A 22,637-nucleotide genomic window follows, 5' to 3' on the forward strand; every position below is an offset into this window, starting at 1 on the left:
CTGTCATTAAGACTCTAAACATTGACACCAAAGAGAAAATCCTAAAAGCAGCTAAGGAAAAACAGCACACCACTTTCAAAGGTAACCCAATCAGACTTACTACAGACATCTCAATGGAAACCCTGAAAGCAAGAAGGGCCTGGAATGAAACACTGCAAAGTCTAAGAACCTATGGCTTCCAACCCAAACTACTCTACCCAGCAAAAGTATCCCTCATAAAAGATGGTGAAAGAAAAACTTTCCATGACAAAACTCGGCTTTACAATTATATGAACACAAAACCAAACTTTCAGAGAATATTTCAGGAAATTCTCCACAGAGAAGAAGGAAATAATAAAACTCAAATGCCTGCAAGAAGCAGAACAGAATAACCAAGCTCAGAGAAGGCTCAAAAAAAACTTCAAATCCATGAAAACACCAACCCACATTTACCATGACAATATGGCAGGGATCAAATCAAATCTCACAGTCATTACCCTAAATATTAATGGCCTTAGTTCCCCCAGCAAGAGACACAAGCCAACAGGATGGATCAAAAAAAATTACACCCCTCAATCTGTTGTCTTCAAGAAACCTACCTCACCACTAAAGACAGCGCCTCCTCAGGATGAAAGGGTGGAAAAAAATATTCCAAGCAAATGGGAAAAAGAAACAAGTAGGTGTAGCTATATTAATATCAGATAAAATAGACTTTAAACCAAAAATAATCAAAAAAGACAAAGAAGGCCACTTCCTACTTATCAAGGGAACAATCGATCAAGAGGATATTACAGCTTAAATCTGTATGCACCAAACACAAGGGCATCCCCATTCATAAATCAAAACCTACTTGACAATAAAACAGAAAAAACTACCAACACCATCATAGTTGGGGACTTCAATACACCATTACCAGTAGTAAGCAGATCATCCAAACAGAAACTCAACAGGGAAGTAAGATCTCAACAAAACTATAGATCACTTAGACCTAATGGACATCTACAGAACCTTCCATCCCAAATCCACAGACTATATATTATTCTCAGCAGCCCATGGAACATTCTCTAAAATAGATCATATACTGGGTCACAAAGCCTGCCTCCACATATTTAGGAAAATTGACATAATTCCCTGAATGATATCAGACCACAGTCCTATTTTGCTAGAAATTAACAACAAAAGACCCACCAAGAACCCCAACAGTACCTGTAAACTGAACATCACACTTTTAAACAATAAATGGATAGTGGATGAAATAAAAAATGAAATTGCAAAATTTTTAGAAATGAATGACGATGAGAACACATTGTACCAAAACTTATGGGACATAATGAAGGTAGTTCTCAGGGGAAAATTCATAGCAGTCAATGCCTTCATAACAAAGACAGAGAAATCCCAAATCAATAACCTAACCATCCACCTGAAGGCACTGGAAAACCCAGAAAATCCAACCCAAAGAGCCACAGAAGGAATGAAGTAATTAAAATCAGAGCAGAAATTAATGAACTGGAAACTAAGAAAACAAGACAAATGACAAACAAAGAGCTAGTTCTTTGAAAAAATAAACAAGATTGACAACCCCCTGGCCAATTTGATCAAGCAAAAAAAGAGATGTTTCAAATTGACAAAATTCAAACTGAAAAAGGGTCACAACAGACATAAGTGAAATTGGGAGAATCATTAAGACTTATTTCAAAAACCTCTACTCCACAAAACTGGATAATGTGGAGGAGATGGATAATTCCCTGGGTGCATACCATCTATCAAAGTTAAATTCAGAGCAGTTTAATTTCCTAAACAAACCTATCACACTCGTTGAGATTGAAAAAGTAATAAAAAACCTCTCCCAAAAGAAGTCTCCAGGACCAGATGGCTTCTCAACTGAATTCCATCAAATCTGCATGGAAGAACTCAAACCAATCTTCCTCAAACTGTGCCACACAATTAGAGAACAGGGAAAACTACCCAACTCCTTTTATGAAGCTAGTATCACCCTAATTCCAAAACCAGGCAGAGATGCCACAAGAAAAGAAAACTACCAGCCTATTTCCCTGATGAACTTAGATTCAAAGGTCCTGAGCAAAATACTCGCAAACCAAATCCAGCAACACATCAAAAGCATTATCCACCTTGACCAAGTGGGATTCATCCCACGGACACAGGGGTGGTTCAACATACTGAAATCTGTCAATGTAATACACCATATAAACAAGCTTAAACACAAAAAACACATGATCATTTCGATAGATGCAGTAAAGGCCTTTGACAAGATACAACATCACTTCATTATGAAAACATTGGAGAGAATTTGCATGGTTGGTTCATATCTTAACATAATAAAGGCGATATACAAAGCTCCAAAGGCCCAAATAATACTTAATGGAGACAGACTGGAGAAATTCCCATTGAGATCAGGAACAAGACAGGGTTGTCCACTCTCACCTCTGTGTTTCAATATAGTACAGGAAGTTCGAGCTTAAGGAATAAGACAGGAGAAAGAAATAAAAGGGATACAATTTTGAAGTTAAATTAGCCCAATTCACTGATGACATGCTTGTATATATGAGACCCAAGAGACTCCATCCCAAAACTCCTGAAGGTGACTATCTCCTATAGCAAAGTAGCAGGATACAAAATCAGCGCACAAAAATCAGTAGCCTTTCTATATGTAAATGACAAAGATACAGAGAAAGAAATAAGGGTCATGGTCCCATTTTCAACAGCAACAATAATCAAATACCTTGGAATAACGTTAACCAAGGAAGTGAAAGATCTATACAATGAAAACATAAAAACACTCAAAAAAGAAATTGAGGAGGACCTGAGAAAATGGAAAGACCTCCCATGCTCCTGGAGAGGCAGAATTAACATTGTGACGATGGCAATCCTACCAAAGGCAATATACACATTCAATGCAATTCCAATTAAAATCCCTATAGTGTTCCTCATGGAGATAGAAAAATTATCTCAAATTTCATATGGAAATGTCGAAGGCCTCACATATCTAAACATATCCTCAGCAAAAGAAATACCTCTGGAGGCATCACCATACCTGATCTGAAGCTATATTACAAGGCCATAGTAATAAAAATAGCATGGTACTGGCATAAAAAAAAAAAAAAAACAGGAGTATAGACCAATGAAATAGACTTGAGGACCCGGATTTTGGGCCAAGCAACTATAGCTACTTGATATTCGACAAAGGCCCAAACAATATAGACTGGAAAAAAGATAGCATCTTCAACAAATGGTGCTGGACAAACTGGATAACCACATGCAGGAAATTGAAACTTGATCCACACATTACGCCATGCACTACACTCAAGTCCAAATGGATCAAAGACCTCAATATAAGACCAGAAACTCGACTACTACTTGAAGAAAATATAGGAAGTACTTTTCATGATATAGGAATGGAAAAAGACTTCCTGAACAAAACCCCAGTAGCTCACAATCTTAAACAGTCACTCAACCAATGGGACCACATGAAGGAGAAGAGTTGCTTTACAAACAAGCATACAGTAAATAAAGCCAACAGATTACCCACAGAATGGGAGAAAATTTTTGCTGGCTATACACATGACAAAGGCCTAATTTCTGGAATCTACAAAGAGCTCAAAAACCTAAACAGTAAATATTCAAACACCCCACTCACAAAATGGGGCAAAGAGCTGTATAGGCAGTTCACAGACAAAGAAATTCAGATGGCAAACACACACTTAAGAGAATGTTCATCATCCCTAATCATCAGAGAAATGCAAATTAAAACAACTATGAGATTCCACCTTACCCCAGTAAGGTTAGCAAACTTCAAAAAATCAAGTGAAAATAAATGCTTATGAAGATGTGGAGAATTAGGAACACTCATCCACTGCTGGTGGGAATGAAAGATGGTACAACCACTTTGGAAAGCAATATGGAGACTCCTGAAAAAGCTGATTCTAGGGATATCAGCAGACCCAGTGATTCCCTTACTGGGCATCTACCCAAAAACCCTTAAACCACAGACCAGAGAAATCTGCTCAACCATATTTGCAGCAGCTCAATTCATAATAGCTAAGAGATGGTGTCAACCCAGATGTCCATCACTAGATGAATGGATAACTCAAATGTGGTATATCTACACAATGGAATTCTATACAGCAGTAAGAAAAAAATGACACAATGAAATTTGAGGAAAAATGGTTGAACCTGGAACAGATCATTCTCAGTGATCTTACCCGATCACAGAAACAAAATCACCACATAGTCTCACTTATCTACAGCACCTTTCCCAAGAATCTACCCAAGATGCGTTACATACCCAACAAGCATCTCGTGGACTAGACAATAGGATGGGTGGGGAGAGAGGGGAGGGCAAGGGAGGGTGTGGGAAACACAAATCTAGACCCAAATGACAATGGTACCATAAAATTCTACATCCTATAAAGCAGACCAAATGGCTGAACCTTCACCAGTCCCTTAGAGGGAACACCTGATCCACAAGGTACTGTAACTCCCAGTACCAGCATGTGGCTATCATCCACAATGAGCTTTTGATCAGAAAGTCCTACAAGGTTTCCTAAAAGAAGAAACAGATTTCTGTCAGAGAACTTGTTGGCCCAACAAAGGTTAGTGGTAAGACCCTACTGCTGAAGACACCTTATGTGGTTGACACATAAAATGGAATGGCATGGTTGGAAGCTGGGAGAGAGTCGGTCCCCAGACAGTCAGTTCATCTTGTGCCAGGAGGTGCTACATGGGCGACTGGAGGAAAATGACCAATATCTGTCCAAACAACTCATGGTCTAGACTACTTAGCAGCAAATAACCTGTCATGATGCCCACACAAGTGCAATAGTGGCGCACAGCCATGGTGGGAATCCAACTGCTCTTGATTTGGCTAACTGATCCCCTCAGTGGCAAGGTACCCATAGATGGATCTGGGAAACAAGTCAGAACCATATCCAAACATAAGCCTGCTCTCCATTAACAAGCTACCACCAATCGTGGGCTACAAGGGGGCCTACACCTATTAAATTCTCTATAAAAAAGTAAGGAATATCTCATTTGTCTGGTGCTAACTTATTCTCCATTGTAGAATCTGCCTCTCCTTTTCAGATAGATGTAGATCCTAAGGAGAGAACCACCCCATCATACCTCCAAAGGGCCCCAGGTGAAACTGAGAACAATTGGCGAAACAAGCAAGGGTTCTGTTTTCTTGGTGAACCAGGTACCAGCACAAGGGTTAAGGAGATCAACACAGAGAAAAATCAACTCCTACCAAATCAGAGATCCACAGACACAGAGGCCCCCAACACCTCATCACTGAAGCAGACCAAAAATGAACTCCACATGGCTCAGGGAAATTTTGCTGAAGAGGGGTGGAAAGAATGTCAGAGCCACATGTTAGGTCATGATATGCAGAAACATTTTTCCTCCCCATAACTGTGGGCTAACTCCAGAATGCATGACCCATATACCTCAACAAGGAGGGGCCAAGAGGAGGGGTAGGACATGGATGAGCCTAACAATGGTACGAAATTGACTGTATTTGCTGGGTACAATACTAATTAATAAGAAAATAAAATATAAAGAAGTAAACAAAGTTAAAATCTAGTTCATAAGCTCAAAACTACATGCACATATATAGTTGAATACTACTGAATAAAAAACCTGAATTTACATGAATACTTAAAAAACTATCACAGGGCTGTAGAGATGCTATAATGGTTAAGACTTGCAAAGCCTAAGGACCCAGGTTCATTTCCCCAGTGCCCACATAAGCCAGATGTATAAGGTGGAGCATGTATCTGGAGTTCATTTACAGTGGCTAGTTGCTCCAGCATGCCCATTCTGTCTCTTCTTCCACCTCTTTCTCTCTCTTAAATAAATAAAATAAATACATAAAACTATTTTGAAAAAACCATAACAGAATAGACTTCTAGTACACAAGAATTATGCCTTAAATGTTTGAAATAAATTGTAAATAGTATTGTTTTATTATTGAAAAGTTACAATCTAATATTACTGGTTTGAAACAATAATTTGCTACTTTAGCCCTAACAGCTATGTGAGATTCTAAACATCTGTAAGCTGAAATGCATAACGCATAAATTGTTTCCTAAAACTGCTGTAACATAGCACCACAGACTGGATAGTTTAAAACAACAGAAAGGCATTCAGTCACAATGCTGGAGACACTAATCTATTTCACTATTTATCCAGCTATTTAAAAAGTATTGATAATTGTGTTGTACATAAAATTAGTAGCTTTTACAATCATCAGTTATTATCACAGCACTAAATTTTTCAACTAAAATATGAAATTAAATCCTGTTAGAATTGCAATGTACAAGTACATGAGGAGATTCTCCAAGTTCATTCCAGTATCTTACTTGTACTTAATAGGGAAGAAATAAATAATGAACATGATTGATACACAAATTTATATTATAGATGTTGTTATACAAATTAGATGTGACGTGAGCCCTACAATCAGAAGTCATTTATCTCAAAATTCAGAAGTTATCATTACACAGGCATTCTACCATTTGAGCTTCCCAAAGACTGAAGCCAAAAGATAGCATTTAATAAGGATTGTGGCAGAAAATGGATTTTTTTCATGTGTAATACATATTTAACTTTTTATGTAGTAAGTAGACAATACATATTCTTTTTGATTGCATATGGAACATTTGACCATGTTCTAGGCCAAAACAAGCCTTGATGTATTCCCAAAACGTCTTACTTTCTGCTTTTTCTAATCATAAGATTAGAAAATTAGTCATTAATTACAAAATACAGTTTAACAGATCCCATATGTGTAACTTTAAAAGTATATCATTAGTTATTTTTAAAAATGTCTTTATTTATTTTCAAGGAGAGAGAGAGAGATTATGACCAGGACCTCTTGGTGCTGCAAAGGAACTCCAATGCATGTGCTACTTTGTGCATCTGGCTTTGTGTGGACTGCAGAATTGAACTTGGGCCAGTGGTCTTTGTAAGCAAGTGCCTTTAACTGCAAAGCAAATGCCCCAGCCCTCAAAAGAATATTATTAATTAATGTCTGAGTTAAGACATCAGGAAATACTAAGATCCTTTGTAGGAAAATAATTGCAACTGAAGATGGTCATATTAAGCCAGTATCAGAAAGGGAAATACTATTATTTCTCTCATTTGTGGTTCATAGGTTTTGTATAGACACATAAAATTATGTGTGTATATATGACATGAGAGGTAAAATGAAACCATCTAGAGAAACAAAGGAGCATAACGGGAGAGGCAAATGGGGAAAGGTGAGAGGAAAGAGGAGAGTATAAAGGGAAATAAGCTCAGTGTACAATGTATACCTGCATGAAAGTTTTATAACACAGTATCATGTACAATGAATATACATAGTGGAAGGTTTTTAAAAAAGGAAGTGTGCTTTTCCCTGGAGCAGTATATTTTAAAGTACATACTGAAAAATAATCAAAATACAGATTCCTGGACTATTTGAAGAGTACAATGGTGAAGGCTTGAGAGACAAGAGTATGACAGTGATTCAAAATGTCACAGATTTTGCATTTAGTAAACAACTAGCTGGCACAAACCTATAAATGGGATGGCAGGATAAAACCAGAGAACTAAGGACAAGCTAGCAGATAAACCTCCAATGGTGTTGCACACTAGTTGGATAAGAATGCTAACTAAGAAGCATGGGGGAGAAAGAAAAACAAGGAACCAGAGCTCGGAAACCATTCTTTTATTCAAGCTTCCATCTCCTGCTCTATGTGACTGGTCATGTCATTGTACCATCAGCCCTCGACTGGAAGTCAGGAAACATAGATGTTCCTCCAAGTTGAGCATGCTAAGATGCTATGCAAGCCACTCATAAGGCTCCTGTGTGATAAGAAAAATGCTAGGTGTTATCCTCAGGAATGCAATATACTTCTTTTTGAGATAGGGTCTCTCTTGGCATGTACCTCACAAGTTAGGTCAGACTACCTAGCCAGTGAACTTCAGGGATACTCCTGTGTCCTGTTCCCCAGTGCTAGTATTACAGGTATATAGCACAATGCCCAGCATTTTTGTGTAGGTACTAAGGATCCAAACTTGGGATCTCATAATTAATTGTAAGTAATCACTGTAAACACTGAGCAATCTCTTCAGCATGATGAGTTACATTTTGTAAAGCAATTGTACTTAGAGTAAGCAACCATCTCTGTTTGTCTGGGACAAAGAAGGTCTCAAATATGGACTTTTTAGTTCTAAGACCAATAATGACACAAATAAGCCAGATGTGGTATTTAGTCAGCCTTATATCCATCTCCATATTTAGTTAAATTCCTAGCAATGAATGATTTTTTTCATCCTCACCTCAATTTTAACCACTGGCTTAATTTCAGATAACTTAAATAGGACAACAAATAAATAAATAAAATTAATAATATTAGCAATTTATTTTTCTTTTTCGTGTTTAAAAAGAAAGCTCAAGTTTTTATAACATATTTTCTTGACTTTTACTAAGGGGGGATTTGTGATAACAGATTGCTAATAAAAAGTGGTATTCTCAGTTACATAGCTCAAATACTGGCTTGCTAATGAAGTTTGGGGATGATATCATTTGTTCTTGCAGTCAGGTTCACATTGCTGGTAGAAATCACCCAACTAAGAGCAGCTTGTGGGAAAAAGATGTTTATTTTGGTTTACAGGCTCGAGGGGAAAGCTCCATGATGGCAGGGAAAACAATGGCATGACCAGAGGGTGGACATCACCCCCTGGCCAACATCAGGTGGACAATAGCAACAGGAGAATATGCCAAACACTGGCAAGGGAACACTGGCTATAACACCCATAAGCCTTCCCCCAACAAAACACTCCCTGTAGGAAGTGTTAATTCTCAAATCTCCATCAGCTGGGAACCTAGCATTCAGAACACCTAAGTTTATGGGGGACACCTGAATCAAATCACCACACTTGTATTCAAACTATAAAAAAACTTATTGTAAAAACAGAGTCCCAACACAATGTAAGCATGAATTTTAGGGTTGGAGAAATGGCTCAACAATTAAGGCACCTGCAAAGCCAAATGATCTAGGTTCAATTCCCCAGTACTCACCTAAAGCCAGATGCACAGTGGTGCAAGGATCTGAAGTTTGTTTGGAGTGGCTGGAGGCCCTGGCGCTCTCTCTCTCTCTCTCTTTTCTCTCTCTCTATGCTTGCAAATAAATAAATAAGAATGAATTTTGAGATTTCTGTTCCCCTCCCACAGCCTGGGTCTGAGTTCCATGTGCAGTCAGTGTGAGGGAGGGTACAACAGTCTGGAATAAGTAGGCCAGACCCATTTCTGGCCCCTCCCACCACCCAGGTCTGAGTTTCCTGCAAGGTCACTGTGTGGGCAGGCACAGTGGTCTAGAGTGAGTAGGCTGGATGCATTTTTGGTCCACTCCTACAGCCCAGGTCTGAGTTCTCTGCACAGTCAGTGTGAAGGCTCCTCCCACATCAAAGGTCTAGGTTGCCTGAACTGCTCCATGTCCTGTAGGGCACAGCACAGAGTAGGCCAGATCCCTGTTCTCTTACTCTTCCTAGTCCTCTTGTCCTGGTAGGTCCCATTGTGCCTTGCTCAGAGAGGCTTGACTCCTGTGTGAGCTGTGGAAACAGGCCTTTTGCTCTGGTATGTTGACTGGAGACTAAGTACCAACATCCCTGCTTCCCTGAGTCAGAGGGTGAATGGACTAAAGGACACAAACTTGCTTCCTCCTCAATAAAATAGTGTCTTCCGAAAATGGGTAGACAACACCAAAAAGCCAATGGAAGTCAGAAAATGGAGAGTGCTCCACCAAGGATGCCTAGTCTTCCTATGGAAGCCTCCAATATAATCGCAGAGAAATCAACAGAAACTCATTCCCAAAATGAAAACACAACCACCAATGAGACCCTGCTAAAAAAAATAAAATGCTAAACTTGAAACAAACTATCAAAGAACCAACAATCGCATCAATGAAATTGAACAGAATCATCTAGAGCATTCAATTTTTGACAGTAGGCTTAACTTGCTGGAAGAAAACATTAAAACCCTCCAAAGAGATATGAATAAATTGAAGATAAGTCAAGAAATGGAAGATCTCAATATGAAGACTTGATCAAATGCAAGAGTGAACTACCAGAAGCATCAAGAAGAATCAGAATTTGAATTGAATTCATACATCAAGAAAGAGATGGACACTATATAAAACATCATAATAGAAAAGAAAAATCAAATAGCATTTATGAAAACCTCTCTAGAAACGCTCACCAACATAGTTACTTATGTGGAAGGTAGAACCTCAGACCTGGAAGATAGGACTGAAGAAAATGATTGTGAGGCCAAAATTTTGTTAAGTTCAAAAATCAAGTGAACAGAATAGGAGAGAACTGTGGGACACTGTAAAACGACCAAACATCTGGATCATGGGTATTCCAGGAGGAAAGGAAATCTAGACTGGAGGAATAGAAAACATACTCAACAAAATCATTGAAGAAAATTTTCTGAAACTTGCAAAACAGGCCAATCCAGAAACAAGAAGCCGAACACCAAATAGGCAGGACCAAAGAAGAAACTCTCCAAGACACACTATAGCTAAAATCCTTAACAATGAAAACAAAGTCTGTTAAAAGCAGCAAAAGAAAAGCAATTCACAATATACAAAGGTAATCCCATTAGAATAACATCAGATTTCTTAGTGGAAACCCTGAAAGCCAGAAAGGCCTGGAATGGAACACTTCAAAGTCTGAAAAACTATGGCTTCCAACCCAAGCTACTTTACCCAGCAAAAGAATCCCTCATAATAGATAGTGAAAGAAAAATTTTCCATGAAAAATTCAACTCTATAATTACATGAACACAAAGTCAAACCTACAGAGTATACAAGAGGAAATACTCCACACAGAACAAACACCCAATCACAGGAGCCAGCAAGAAGATCACAATAACAAAATTAGACCAGGCTCAAAACAGTACATAACACAAATAAGCACCCAACCACATAAAACACCCCATCATGCTAGGGATTAACTCAAACCTCACAGTAATAACCCTAATTATTAGTGGTCTTAACTTGCCCATCAAAACACACAGGCTATCAGGATGGATCAAAAGACTGGACCCATTTATCTACTGTCTTCAAGAAACCCACCTCACCACTAAAAACAACAAATATCCAACCCAAAGAGCTCCAGACAAAAAGAAATAACCAAGATTAGAGAAGAAATTAATGAGTTGGAAACTAGGAAAACTATTTAAATAATCAATGAAGACATGGTTCTTCATAAAAATTAACAAGATTGGGCTGGATAGATGGCTTAACGGTTAAGTTCTTGCCTGTGAAGCCTAAGGACCCCGGTTCGAGGCTTGGTTCCCCAGGTCCCACCTTAGCCAGAAGCACAAGGGGGCACACGCGTCTGGAGTTCGTTTGCAGAGGCTGGAAGACCTGGCGCGCCCATTCTCTCTCTCTCTCTCTCTATCTGTCTTTCTTTCTGTGTCTGTCGCTCTCAAATAAATTAAAAAAAAAAAAGAAGTTTAAAAATTAACAAGATTGGGCTGGAGAGATGGCTTAGCAGTAAAGCGCTTGCCTGTGAAGCCTAAGGACCCCGGTTCGAGGCTTGGTTCCCCAGGTCCCACGTTAGCCAGATGCACAAGGGGGCGTATGCGTCTGGAGTTCGTTTGCAGAGGCTGGAAGACCTGGCGCACCCATTCTCTCTCTCTCCCTCTATCTGTCTTTCTTTCTGTGTCTGTCGCTCTCAAATAAATAAATAAATAAATTTTTAAAAAATTAACAAGATTGGCAAACCCCTGGCCAAAGTGATCAAGCACAAAAAAGAGAAGTCTCAAATTAACAAAATCAGAAATGAAAAAGGAGAGATCACTACAGACATCAATGAAGTTGGAAAAATCATCAGCATATGCTTCTAAAACCTCTACTCCACAAAATTAAATAATCTGGAAGAAATGGATAAATTCCTAGACACATAACACCTGCCCAAACTAAACTCAGAACAGATTAATCTCCTAAACAAACCTATCACATCCATGGAGATTAAAAAGTTAATCAAAAACCTCCCCAAAAAGAAAAGTCTAAGACCAGATGGCTTCTCAGCTGAATTCTATCAAACGTTCATAGAAAAACTGAAACCAATTTTTCTCAAACTATTCCACATAGTCAGACACCAGGGAATCCTCCTCAACTCCTTCAATGAAGCTAGCATCACCCTAATTCCAAAACCAGAAATAGATGTAACAAGGAAAGAAAATTATAAGTCTATGTCCCTAAAGAACTTAGGTGCAAAGATGCTAAACAAAATCCTTGCAATCCAAACTCAACAACAACAACAAAAAGCATTATCCACCTTGATCAAACAGGCTTCATCCCAGGGTTGCAGGGATAGCTTAACATATGGAAATTGGTTAATGTAATATACCACATAAATAAACTGAAACATAAGAACCACATGATCATCTCAATTGATGCAGAGAAGGTCTGTGACAAAATATAACACGATTTCATGATCAAAACACTGGAAAGAATAGGCGTCGATGATTTATATCTCAACACAATAAAGGGTATATATAAAGATCCTAAAGCCCAAATAATTCTCTTTTTTAATGTAGTTTTTCTTTAAAAAAATTTTTTTTGCTCATTTTTATTTGTTTATTTGATAGTGACAGAGACAGAAAGAAGCAGATAGGGAGAGAAGAGACAGAATGGGCATGCCAGGACCTCCAGCCACTGCAAACGAACTCCAGATGTGTTCACCCCCTTGTGCATCTGGCTAACCTGGGACCTGGGGAACTGAGCCTCGAACTGGGGTCCTTAGGCTTCACAGGCAAGCGCTTAACCGCTAAGCTATCTCTCTAGCCCCCAAATAATTCTTAATGGGGAAAAACTTAAGGAGTTTCCACTGAGATTGGGAACAAGACAGAGGTGCCCACTCTCACCATTGCTCTTCAACATAGTACTAGAAGTACTAGCCCAAGCAATAAGACAGGAGAAAGAAATAAAAAGGATTAAAATTGGAAAGGAAGAAGTCAAGTTAGTGCTACTGGCAGATGACATGATCCTATATATAAACTACCCAAAAGTCTCCATCCTAAAAATTCCAAAGGTGATAAATTCCTTTGGCAAAGTGGCAGCATAAAAAAATGCACAAAAATCCATAGATTTTCTATATAGAGAGGACAAATACACAGAATGAAATCAGTGAGACTGTCCCCTTTTAAGTAGCAACAAAAATATTAAATACCTTGAAATAACACTACAAAGGATGTGAAGGAGCTATATAATGAAAACATAGAAACACTCAATACAGAAATATAGGAGGACTTAAGATGGAAGGACCTCCCATGTTCTTGGATAGGTAGAATTAATATTGTGAAAATGGCAATTCTACCAAAAACAATATAGAGATTTAACACAATACGAATAAAAATACCAGCCGCATTATTCACTGAGACTGCAAAAATGATCTCAAAATTCATATGGAATGGTAGAAGGCCTTGGATATCCAAACATATCCTCATCAAAGACCAAAAAAAAAAAAAAAATTACTTCTGGTGGTATCACCATACCTGACCGAAAGCCATAGTACAATGCCATAGTGAAAAAAAAAAAAAAAGCATGGTATTGAAATAGAAACAGAAACATAGACAAAAGGAACAGAGTTGAAGAAGCAGACTTTATGGCAAACAACTACAGCTTCTTGATGTTTGACAAAGGTCTCACTAATGTAGACTGGAGAAAAGACAGCATCTTCAACAAATGGTGTTGGACAAATTGGATGGCCCTATGCAGCAAAATGAAATTATACCCACTCATTTTACCATACACAAAAATTAAGTCCAGATATATTAAAGACTTCAATATAAGACCTGAAATATTTCAACTACTAGAAGAAAAAATAGGAAACATGTTCCATGATATACGACTGGGAAAAGACTTTCTGAACAAAACTCCATTAGCCACAGAAATTATACAAGCACTCAACCAATGGGATCTCATGAAGCTAAAAAGCTTTTGCACAGCAAACGTACCATAAGCAGAGCCAACAGATTACCCACTGAATGGGAGAAAATCGTTTCAGCAATAACACTGACAGCAGCCTAATGCCTAGAATCTACAAAGAACTTAAAAAACTAAACAATAAAAAAAAATCAAACAACCCACTCCATAAGTGGGGCAGAGAAATAAAGAGGGACTTCTCAGAGGAAGAATTACAAATGGATAATACAGACTAAAGAAAATGTTCACCATCCCTAACCATTAAGGAAATGCAAATTAAAACAACTGTGAGATTGAGATGGGGAGGTAATATGATAGAGAATGGAATTTCAAAGGGGAAAGTGCAGGGGGGGAGGGTATTACCATGGGATATTTTTTATAACCATGGAAAATGTTAATAAAAATTGTGAAAAAAAATAAAAGACATTAGGCTCTGTGAAAAAACAAACCAACAAACAACAACAACAAAAAACAACTATGAGATTCCACCTTACACCAGTAAGGATAGAAAACATTTAAAAATCAAATAAAAATAAATGTTGGTGAGGCTGTGTAGAAATAGGAGCCCTCATTCACTGTTGGTGGGAATGTAAGCTGGTATAACCACTATGGAAATCATTTGGAGACTGCTGAAAAGCATTAGCATAGAGTAACCAGCAGACCCTGTTTTAGAAATAGACCCTTTATTAGAAATTTATCCTAAAAGCTCCACATCTCAGTTCACAGATGTTTGCTCAACCATGTTTATAGCTGCTCAATTCATAATAGCTAAAAACTGGAATCAACCCAGGTGCCCATCATTGGATGAATGCACAACCCCTATATGGTATATCTACATGATGGAATCCTACTCAATAGTAAGAAACAAAGACACATTGAAACTTTTAGAAAAATGCTCTAACATGGAGCAGATTATTTTAAGTGAACTCACAGAATCACAAAAAACACAATTGTCACATGATCTCCCTCATTAGCAGTTCCTAACCTGGATCAACCCAAGCTCCTGACATTACTGAATAGCACCTTGAGGTGTGGACAATAGGGAGGGTAGGGCTTGGGGGAAAGGAAAGGGTGAAGAGTGGGGTCATAAAATGTGAACCCAAATTGAACTGGTACCACAGAATCCTATATCCTGGAAATCAGACTAAAAGGTAGAATCTTTAAGCAAACCTTAGAGGCAGCATCTGTACTGATGGGACCTGGAGAGAGTGAGACAAAACCTAACCTCAAATTTCTCCTATTTCTTTTTCTTCTCTGGATTTTGCTTTTTTTTTTTTTTTCCCTTGTCACTGGCCTGTAATTCCCTGTACCAGGATGTGGTCTATATCCTCAATGATCAGAAAGACCTACTAGATCTCCCAAAACAAACAAGATGGACTTCTGTCAGAGCACTTGATTACTCACCAGAGGTTAATGGTAAGACCTGCTGATGAAGACACCAAACAATGTTGGCACAGACCATGGAGAAACCTGGTTAGAATCTGGAGGCAAGGCCCATCTAGTGCTGGAAGGCACTACAGGAGCACCAGGGGAAAGTGGCCAACATCTGTCCAAGCAACTCAAAGTCTAAGCAACTCAGAAGTAAACAAATTAACATGATGCTCACACAAGTGCAATAGTGGCACACAGCCATGGTGGGTAACCAATTGCTCTTGGATTGGCTAAAAGTTCCACTCAGTTGAAAGGAAACCATATCTGGTACTGGGAAACAAATCAGAATCATATACAGATAATGATTCTGCTTTCCATTGTCAAGCTCCCACTAACCTTACACTATAAAAGTGTCTAAACCCTTATAATTCTCTCCAAATTAACAATGGTTAAAAATGGTTTGCCATTTAACTGGCACTGACTTCACTCTCCATTAGAGAACCTGCTTCTTTTTTTCAGATGGGAACTGGACTTGAGGAGATAAATTACCCAAGTAAACTCCATACAGGTCCCACCTGAAACCACAGAGGAATTGGGGAAATGAACAAGAATGCTGCTGTCTTAGTTAGGCTGATATCAGCACAAGTGTGATAGAGAAAGATACTGAGGACACTCAACACCTACCAACCCAGACATCTAGATGCTCCTAAGTGCTCATCAATGAAGTAGACTTAAAATGTTCCCAGCATGGTTCAGGGAATTTTGCAGAAGAGAGAGCAAAACGATTGTTAGAGCCAGAAGTTGGGACATTTTACACATAGATAATGTCTCTCCGCCATAACTGACTGCTTCCCCCATAATGTATGACCTACAATCCCCATGGGGTTGACCTGCATCCCTAACTAGGAAGGCCTCTTCAGAAAAGTAGTAGGGAGGAGGGAAAGGATGGTAGCAACATGTGTTGTTTACATACAAAATATGTCCATATCTGCCAGGCTCCCCCAGCAGGTAGTGCTGAGGAAGGACCAGGCCTGCTGGTTCCTCCCAAGGGGTTGAGGAGGAGGGTAGGTGTCAATGGCCAGGAACACACCACCAAGCCAGGAGTCTTGTTAAAGCAGGAACTCACTTTACTGTTACAGGCAGTTGCCTATATAGTGTTGAGAACAAGGGTGGGGATTCTAGCATGGGAAGGAGGCAAGGGCCAATAGTATACCGCAACTTTTGAAATGATTGGTTCTAAACACATGTGCATGGGAATTCCAACTCCTATGAGGAAGTAACAGGCCAGGGGCCATTAGGAGTCTTGCTGAGTCATAGCTGGCCAGAGGCAGATCACGAAACTTTAGCTAGGCTCAGGAAGTTCCACTAGGCCTTGCATATGGGCCTTTCAAGGCCCAACATCTCCCTCTTTTGTTTCTGTAAGAGCATTAGTCACCATGGCCCCTGTCCTTAGGTTGTCCCCCTCTGGGGATCTTACCCATCACTGGGTACCAGGTGTTTAGCTCACTCCATAGTCTGTCTTAGGTTGTCTCAGTCAGTCTGAGATCTTACCCATCATTGGTCACATGGAGGGCAGAGGAGGTGGCAGTGGGTCATCTGAGGAACTTAATTCCTGAGTTGCCAGCCTGTGATAATGTATCTCAACCTGATGGAGGTTTTTTCTGCCTCTAGCCGCTGGTGAATAAATTGTGTAATTTTGTTAATTACACAAGGCTTGACAGTGAGGAAAAGGGAAAGGAGAAGAAGAGGTCCAAGTAGAGGGAGGAGGTAGGGTAAGAAGCCATGCAGGCCCATCCACAGTGGGTTGTCCTGGAGATCTTGCTGTCTCTTCTCCAGGTTCTCTTGAAGTCTTTTGATCTTGTCTCTAATTATTCCTGATCTATTGTCATAGAAACAGCATTTTTCCTGTAAAAACAAGCATATGCCTCCCTTTTTGGCAATTAATAGGTCTAGTCCCCTCCTGTTTTGTAGGACTACCTCAGCCAGGGAATCTAGCTGTTGTTGGAGATCAAGGATAGTACTGGACATGGCTTTTATGTAGTGATCAACTGGAGAGAGAGTTTTTTGTAGATATGGGCTGCCATACCCATCCTGGCTGTCCCAGTGGCCATGCCCATGGTTATTCCCAACCCAACGAGTAAAGGTATCATTTGTATAGCCATCTTATGTCTCCCTCTAATATAATCAAAGGAGGGTATAGGAAGGGCTTCATCTCCAGGAATGATATTTACATCTGGGATTAAGGTGACTGGGGCACAAAGGGCCATCCAATTGGTGGGCAGAAAGTCATAGGCCATCCCACCTCCGCAAACATAAACCATTCCAGAAGGCAGGCAGCATTAAGCACTGTACTTAGTTGTGTTAAAAGTACAGAAGGAAGGACAAATGTATCCCACATCTATACTGGAATTATTAGGGGAAGGAGGGGCCAAAATGCAAGTTCTAGAAGGAGACATTGGGAAAAGCTGGATGGGGATGGGGAAGGTGGCTGAGCAATTTTTTAGGGTCATATGTGCAACTGTAGTTGTATCATTGGTGATTACTGCAAGCAGCCGAGGAGGCCCAGATCAGAGGCAAAGCCAGCAATCCTCCGCAAGGGAGGGAGTTGTTTAGTTTAGCAGAGTGAAGAGCATTTTAGGAACAGCCATCAGGGGTGGGATACTCCCTGGAGAAGTGATTGTCAGTGTCCCCTTGTTGGGACAAATATTTTAGTTCTCTCAATGGTACCCAAATGGGTCTTTTTTCATCTTGAGGGAAGACACATCCAAACCCTCTCCTTGCTGTGAGGAGTGGGTCTGGTCCTCTCCAGGCCCCAGTCAATGGGTCCCTTCATCTTACCCAGATAGAACTGTAGGTAACAGAGGAGGACCCTTGTTTTTGAAAAGGGGATAATTGTTTATCTTCTGTAGAAAAATTTTAAATATTTAGGGTAAATAATGCCTTTTTTAGTTGGTCATGTGGGGGTAAGGATTCCACCTTTTGTTTTTGTAATTGAGACTTAAGAGACTGATTATATCTTTCCTCCCTAGCATGTGCAGATGCCCAACAGGCATGGGAGAAAGTATCAACTGGTAAGAAAATATATTTTTAAGTTTTCCAAAGGGGGAATAATGAGTAACATCTATTTGCCAAAGATGGTTGGGATGATGGCCTCAAGGGTTACTTCCAGAAGTTTGGAGGGGGGGGAACCTGGAGGAAGGATTGGCAAGACTTGCATGTTCTAATAATCTTTTTAAGATCTTTATTTGGTGTTTGGGGGAATCTTTGTTTAAGGCCTCTCCAGTTGGTGTGGGTTAATGAATGAAATTGGATAGCCTCTGAGAGAGTGTGACAGTGAGCCACAGAGGCCAATTGATCAGCCAAGCTGTTTCCTTCAGACAGAAAACCTGGTAAATTCTGATGGCCTTGAAGGAGTTGTATGAAGATAGGGTGGACTCTTTTTTTTGAGTAGGGTGCAAGCCTAGATCATTAAGAGGGATATAGGGTTGGAATCAAGTCTAATGTGAGCTTCAGTCACTAGAGATTTAAATAAAAGTACTGTCTAGATGACTATTGTGCTGAACAAGTCACCGTTGTCAATCTCCTGTGGAAACACTACTTCCATGACAAGGGATGCCCGGGCTCACACTAGTAACAAATGAGTCTGGGTCTAGCACATTCAAGGCTTTTATCCTCAGCATCTCTTAAGCGAGCCAGGTCAACCATTTCAGCAGGAAAGAGTTAATGGGAGTGATTGGGCCATAGGATTCTAGAGGAGCAAGAAAGATGCTTCCCAATGCTTGAGAAGGTGTTGCCTTGTGAACCATAGAGGCTGTAAGAAAATAACTTGAATGGCTCTTGAATGGTATCAATGATAGTAACATGGTATATATTGGGAATAGCTAGGATCCATGGGAGTCCCCTCTGGGGGGGTTCTGAAAGGGATCATGCATTCATTGATCTTCCTTAAATCATGTAAAAATCTCCAGGACCCATCAGGCTTTTTAATGACAAAGACAGGAGAGTTCTAGGGACTAGTGGAGGGATGGATATGTTCAGCCTCCAACTGTTGATCAATAAGTATGTGGAGTTGGTATAACTTATAAGAAGGGAGAGGCCACTGCTCAACCCATATAGGATCCCCTGCCCTCCACTGGATTTTAAATGGGGGGACCAGTGGCCCTTAGCACTGGGGGTGTTCATTGGAATACTTTTGTCTGAGTTGCTCAAAGTAAGGGTCATCTCTATAATTGGGATGACATTCCCTCCCTTCCTCAAACTGTTGTTGATATTCTTCTTCATCTAACAAATCATTATAAAAGGCTTTATGGTCAGTAGTGATGAAAGCTTCGGCATCTCCAAGGATGTCTTGTACCAATAAGTTATCAGTGAGCCCAGTCACCACGAGAGGGCGGACATCTCCCCATCCCCACCTGGGTGAGCTCAAGGGAGCCACGTGACAGTCTCCAAGGAGATGGACTGCCCACCAACTCCCAGTAGGGGAGGGCCAGGCACAAGCTGCCAGGACACATCCTCCTTTATCAGGACTGTTTAGTCCACTCCAGTGTCAATGAGAAGTTTGAATCTTTTGCCAATATTTAAAATAATTTTGGATCTAAGGCCGGGGACCAGAGGGATTGTTCAATGAGCTTTGATGGTCTCTTTCCCTTATTTAACGGGGCTGGGGGGATCCCTGGGAGGAGTTTAAAGGCTTCAGTGAAACCCCTTCTTGCATTTAGGGCAGCAGGTGTGAGGGGCGTTTGTCTTTCCCCCAGATGGCATGGAGGGCTTTGTCTTGTTGGGGCACTCCTTTTTAAAATGTCCCTCACCCCTGCAACTGAAACATGTTAGTGTTTTAGGATTTAACTGTAATGTGCAGATCATAGAAGCCAAATCTCTTTGTCTATTTTCCTGAAGGGCAGCAGCCATGGCCCTAGCCTGATGGGAGATAGTGCCAAAGTCCTTGGTGGCTACAATCCATCTACTCATGAAGTTGTCCTTGATACCCACACAGGCAAGGTGGTGATCAGATGTCATCCCTTCCCAGACCAACATTTTAGTAAACTGATCCCATAATGTCCCTGGGGGAAATTTTCTTTAGAGACTTTTTTCCACCCTATCTATAAATGTTGCCAAGTCCTCAGATGGGTTCTGAGTAATACCCATAAGGGGGGTTCAAAGGGTCCCTCATCAAGCCTTTTCTATGCTTCCAAGCTCAGTGTCTTGACGTGGTCCCTATACGGGTCAGGTATAGCCGCCTGTTGAGTTCCTGTAGCATATTGATCAGAGGTACCAGAGAGCATCCCAAAAGTTATTGGCACAGGGGGCTGTTGACTTTGGTTTTGTTCTGCCTGTGTATGGCACTCATCTTTAAAAAAGGCACACCACTTAATGTATAGGGGACCCAATAAGACAGCCCTGACAAGATTTTTCCAATCTTTGGTTGTACAAGGTTTATGGGAAAGTCCCTGTAATAGGGTCTCAGCCCAAGGAGAGTTAGGTCCATCCTCTGAGAACGCCTTTTTAAGCACCTTAAGGTCCTGAGCTTCCCATGGATACCAGGCAGCAGGGCAATTACCCCCAGTATTTAGACTGATGGGAAATAGAAGAGTAGCTTTATTTTCTGGCTGCTTGACGGCCTAATATGAAGGAGGGGCCGAGGAGGTCCAGAAAGGATTAGTCGATGGAGGAGATGGGGGAGGTCCCCTGGAAGGCCAAGGAGAACTCCCAAAGGGATCGAGTGAGGGGTATAAGGATCCACCCTTTTCTGGGGTTTTTAAAGCTGTATCTCCAGGAGGAGTAGCCAGATCAGGCTGTATACTATCTTTTTCTTTTTCCTCTGTCTTTTGTTTTTGTTTGGTTGGTCTTGGAGGGAAGCAGCCCTTAAGGGCTGAGATCGTAGGGAGGACCCCTAAGTGGTGTATCTGACCCTTCTCCACATGTGCCCAATGAACAAGGGCCTCTACCTTATCCCATGTGTCCCAATCAAAGAGATTTCCTTCCAGCAGCCATTGTGCCAGCTTAACAAGGCAATCCCAGGTCTGTTGAGCCTGATTATCAGTCAAATCAAGCCCTCTACTCTTCAAGAGTGTCCTGAGAGACTCTAAGGCAGGACTGGATTTTGAGGTAGACTGTCCCATATTATAAAGTTGAGAGAGAAATGTCCATAAAATTAGGGCAATAGCAACCCACAGATACATGAGTACAACACAAACACAAGGACCCAAAAGATAGGTAAACATGCTGTAGAATTAAGTTCAGATTTAGATCTGTGATGGCCAGATGAGTCTGTGTCCTTAGGGGACAGCTCAATGATACCAAACATCATGCAGATGGGAGCAGGTCTCCCCAGCAGATTTGCTTTGACTTCCGGGATGGAGCCCTCACTCAAATGAGGGGGCAGTACCCTTGAATCTCCTCCAGGTCTGCCCAAAGGGTGTGTCCACTAGGGACATATGACCCATTAAGATATACAAAAGATGCAGATGTAGCTTGCCAGCGAACCAAAAGTGAAAGGAAAGAGAAAGGGAATGGAGAGATGTTGACAAGTAAGCACAGGTTATAGAAGCAAAGTTTAGCACATTAAATATGAAGACTGCCTCATAACTTATGAGGGTACACTCACCCGCACACCGATTGACCTCCTCAATGAGAATGCCTCACATGGGACACCAGTCTTCCAGGTTCCTGTAGCCCCACATTGGGCACCAGACTGCCAGACTTCCCTGGCATGTAGTGCTGAGGAAGGACCAATCCCTCTGGTTCCTCCCAAGGGTGTCGATGGCCAGGAACACACCACCAAGCCAGGAGTATTGTCAAAGCAGGAACTCACTTTATTGTTACAGGTGGTTGCCTATATAGCATTGAGAATGACGGTGGGGATTCTAGGATGGGGGAAAGGTAAGGGCCAATAATATACCATGACTTTTGAAATGATTGGTTCTAAGTGCTAGCACATGGGAATTCCAACTCTTATGCAGAAGTAACAGGCCAGGGGCCATTAGGCGTCTTGCTGAGTCATAGCTGGCCAGAGGCAGATCACCAAATTTGAGCTAGACTCAGAAAGTTCCACTAGGCCTTGCGTCCCAGCCTTTCAAGGCCCAACACATATCAAATGCTAAAAAAATGGAGAAATGGCTTAGCAGTTAAGGCATTTGCCTGCAAAGCCAAAGAACCAGGTTCAATTACCCAGACGCACATTAGCCAGATGCACAAAAGGGTACATGCATCTGGAGTTCATTTGCAGTGGCTGAAGGTTCTGGCTCTCCCGTTCTCTCTCTTTCTCTCTCTCTCTCTCCCTCTCCCTCTTTC

The sequence above is a fragment of the Jaculus jaculus genome, chromosome X (assembly GCF_020740685.1).
Source record: "Jaculus jaculus isolate mJacJac1 chromosome X, mJacJac1.mat.Y.cur, whole genome shotgun sequence".
In the NCBI taxonomy this organism is placed as follows: domain Eukaryota; kingdom Metazoa; phylum Chordata; class Mammalia; order Rodentia; family Dipodidae; genus Jaculus; species Jaculus jaculus.